This window comes from Chinchilla lanigera, unplaced genomic scaffold (assembly GCF_000276665.1).
Source record: "Chinchilla lanigera isolate Chin_1 unplaced genomic scaffold, ChiLan1.0 scaffold00177, whole genome shotgun sequence".
Classification (NCBI taxonomy): Eukaryota; Metazoa; Chordata; class Mammalia; order Rodentia; family Chinchillidae; genus Chinchilla; species Chinchilla lanigera.
In genome coordinates, this window is record NW_004955578.1 from 1,037,454 (window position 1) to 1,041,419 (window position 3,966).

The window sequence follows — 3,966 nt, forward strand, 5'->3', positions numbered from 1 at the left end:
CGCGCCGCGTCCAGGGGCCGCCGGCGGTGCTGGACTGACGCGGCGTCCCCGCCGCGGTGCCGCCTGGGAGTTGTAGTCCTCGGCCGCGCGGCTTCGAGCCCCGGCCTCCCCCGAACCCAGCTGTCACCTCGGCCTCAGTGGGGACCCCTCGGGGCCGAGGGAAGCCTCGGATGAGAAAAGCCTCGCCTGGAACTTTTCCTAGCGCCCGGTGGATTGGGTGTCTGGAAAAGGGGAGCAGCGCTTCCTTCTGGCCCCTCAAGGACCCCAACCCAGGGTAAGGTTGAGGGAATCGACGCGCTTAGCAAAGCGAAAAACATGGAGCTGAGTGAATGCTGGTTACTTCCCGGAACCTCGAACGTAGTCAGACAAGGTCCCCGCGCCGGACGGTCCCTCGGGGACCCCCGGTGCGATGTGCATGCCGGGAAATGTAGTCCTTCATCAGGACTCGGCGCTGGGGGAGGTGAACCCTGAACCGCTGGCTTCGGTGGGCGATGGCTCGAGCAAGCTAGCGGGGCGGGCCGATGTAAAGGCCTGTGCAGTGTAGATAGGGCTACTGTCTTTGGGGGTGTCACAGCCACGTTTGCTTCCCCTACCCCACTTCCTCTGTTTCTACGGTCAAGTTCTGGAGAACCCATTCTCCTCGCATAATATCAGTTTCCGTTGTGAAGGATTTAATATACATCTTATACCTCCTCCTTGGAGATTTTGGTCCGGACACAGTAACTTTCGATGGAAACCATATTCATCATAATTTAAAATGTGATTCAAGGTGTAATATTCTTGATTAATCTGCTATTTTGATGTAGGAGAAATCTCTTTGTAATTTCTTTTTTTTTTCTCTTTACAATTTCTTCATCTGCTTTCACAGCTTTGCCCTGTGGTATTGCATGGCGATAAACACAGTGGTCCTTAAACCAGTAAACCAGCTAGTTTATCTTTTTTTTTGTCTTTTTGAGACAGGGTCTCACTATGTAGTTCAGGCTGGCCTTGAGCTCACTTTGTAGCCCAGGCTGGTCTCTAACTTGCAAAGATCCTCTTGCCTCAGCCTCCTGAGTGCTGGGAATGAATGACAATTCTTGTCTTACTGTAGATTTTTAAGAGATGAATCCTAAGATATCACTATTAAGTACAATATTTTCAGTAGGTTTCTATAAGTCCTTTATCTTATTTATGGAAAATACCTTTTTTTTTTGTGGTACTGGGAGTTGAACTCAGGACCTTGCCCTTGCCAGACAGGCGCTATGCCACTGAGCTTTATCCCTGGCCCTTCTTTATCTCATTTATTATGTTCTATTACTAATTTGCTAAGAGCTGAAAAGATGTTGAATTTTTTCAAATGTTTTAAATGTATTTATTAATGTGATCTGATGAGTTTTCTGGTATTATATTATTATATTCTTCTTCTTCTTCTTCTTCTTCTTATTATTATTATTATTGCTTTTTGAAACATGGTCTTGCTATGTGGTGTAGGCTGGTGTTGAACCCAATGTGTAGCCCAGGCTGACCTGGAACTCATGGTGATCTGCCTGCCTCAGCCTCCTGCTTTCTAGGATCACAGGCTTAGGCCATCATGCCTGGCTGATTTTCTGCTTTTAACTTGTTAATGTGAAACTGTCCTCATTCTCACTTTCTCCAGCACCAGATTTTATTTTATTTTTTTCCATATAGGGCATTGAACCCAGGGCCTTCACACTGAGCTACCTCCTGAGCCCCTTTTTATTTTTTATTTCAAGACCAGGTCTTACTACATTGCTGAGTTGCCCACACTGGGTTCAAACTTGCACTCCTCCTGCCTCAGCCTCCCGGAGTCCTGGAATTATAGGTATGCACCAACCATACTTGGCTCAGATTGGATTTTATATTTAATTTGTGGTGTTTTGCATTTGCTGTAATAAATGGAAGTGGTCTATGGTTTCCTTTCTCAGGCTGTGTTTGCCCAGTTTGGGCATCAGGGCAGTGCAGCCTTGCTCAGGGAGTTGGGGAGCCATGTACTTTTTCCTGTGGTCTGGAATCATTGCAAAATGTTGGAGTTACGTGTTTTGCCCATTTGGTAGAACTTGACTATATGATTGCCCATGCCAGTGCTTTGTTTGAAAGGTTTTTGACTACCACTCCAACTTCTGTGGATATTGGTTTATTCAGATTTACCCCTTTCTCCTGGAACAAATTTTTGTAATTTACAGCTTTTAGAAAAATACCTATTTTGCCCACAATTTCGTATTTAGTAACATAATTTCATGCATGTTATTTCTTTTCTTTCCTTTTATGGGGGTGCATTGACATAGGGTCTCACTATGTAGTTCAGGCTGGCCTTAAACTCATGGCTATCCTCCTGCCTCAGCCTCCCAAGTGCTGGGATTACACCATGCACCACTATGCCCAGCTCAATGCATACTATTTCTTACAACGCAATTCTGTCTGAAGTTATACAGTCATGTTCCAAATTGGATCATACCACATAACAACGATGGTTGGTCCCATTGGAAAACTTCTGTCCCCTAGGGACATCACAGCCCAATGCATGTCTTCCGGTTGTATTCAAGTACAGCATACAGGGTTGTGTACCATATATCATACTTGGTAATGAGGATAAATGACTGTTACTGGCTTATGTTGTCTCTCTTTTTTTTCTTCAGTACTGGCAACTGAACTCTGGGTATTCTACCACCAAGCTACACCCTAGCCCTATTTTTTTTTTTTTTAATTTTGAGATGGGGTCTCATTAAACTGCCCAGGCTGGCCTTCAACTTGCGATCCTCCTGCCTCAGTCTCCCTGAGTAGCTAGAGTTACAGATGTGTGCCACTGTGCCTGGCTTGGTTTATGTATTTACTATATCATACTTTTTAAATCATTATTTTAGAGTCTACTTCTGTGTACTTGGTTTTTAAAAGTTACTGTAACGCAGCCTGAGGCAGGTCTGTCAGGAGGGACTTGCGAAGACAGGATTGTCATTGTAGAAGGTGATAGTTCCATGCACGTTAGGGTCCCAAAGACCTTCCAGTGGGACAAGATGTGGAGGTAGAAGACCGATATCAATTATCCTGACCCTATTTAGGCTGAAGTTAATGTGTGACTTTTAACAAAAAAGTAAAAAAATTGAAACATATATAGAATAAGGATAAAAAAAGAATAAGGATATAAAGAAAGAAAAATTTAAAAAATAAAAAATGCACACTACAGGGGAACAAAGATAAGAAATAATAGGTGGGCGTGCTGGCACACACCTATAATTCCAGCACTCTGGAAAGGTAAAGCCGGAAAATCTCAAGTTTGAGCCCAACCTGGGCAACTTAGTGACTTAGCAAGACAGTGTCTCAAAATTTAACTAATTAAATAAAAGGCTGGGGGTGTAGGTCAGTGGAAAGGCCCTGGACGGTTCAATCTCCAGCAAAGCAGGAGAGAGAGAGAGAGAGAGAGAGAGAGAGAGAAGGAGAGAGAGAGAAGATAAAGAATATTATTGTAGAGCTGTACAATGTGCTTGCATTTTATGCTAAGTGTTATTATGGGTGAAAAAGTTTAAAAATTTAAAATTATAAAGTTATGGTACACTAAGTTTAATTAATTAATTGGCACTGGGATTCAAACTCAGAACCTTGCCAGGTGTGGTGGCGCACGCCTGTAATCCCAGCACTTGGAAGGATGAGGCAGGAGGATCATTGTGAGTTCAAAAAAAAAAAAAAAAAAAAAAAAACTCAGGACCTGGAGCTACATCCCTGGCAGCTATTTATATATATATACATATATACATATATGCTTTCTATATGTATATATGTATGTGTGTGTGTGTGTGTATATATAAAATTTATTTTGTGTTTTGTTTGTTTGTTTGTTTTTTCTGGTACTGGGAATCGAACTCACAACCTTGTGCTTGCCAGGCAGGCGCTGTGCCACTGAGCTCTATCTCTGGCCCCCTACATGTGTTTTTAAAGAAAGTATATTCTTTCTTTCTTTCTTTCTTTCTTTCT

The 3,966-nt window shown here is 43.0% G+C and overlaps 1 protein-coding gene and 1 long non-coding RNA gene across 3 annotated transcripts in view; one reads left to right on the forward strand and one right to left on the reverse strand.

Annotated features, from left to right (window-relative positions):
* The window catches only part of Map3k10 (mitogen-activated protein kinase kinase kinase 10), a gene marked incomplete in the record, with an annotated part of 19,274 nt that extends 19,174 nt beyond the window's left edge, over positions 1-100 (reverse strand). For both annotated transcript variants that reach the window (XM_013509659.1, XM_013509658.1), the window contains 1 exon segment: positions 1-100.
* An 85-nt stretch (positions 101-185) lies between these two features.
* The window catches only part of LOC102018998, a 5,967-nt gene continuing 2,186 nt past the window's right edge, over positions 186-3,966 (forward strand). Inside the window, exons 1-2 of the long non-coding RNA XR_265087.2 lie at positions 186-274; positions 1,734-1,822. This is a non-coding gene — a long non-coding RNA (uncharacterized LOC102018998). The remainder of the gene's footprint in view (positions 275-1,733; positions 1,823-3,966) is intronic.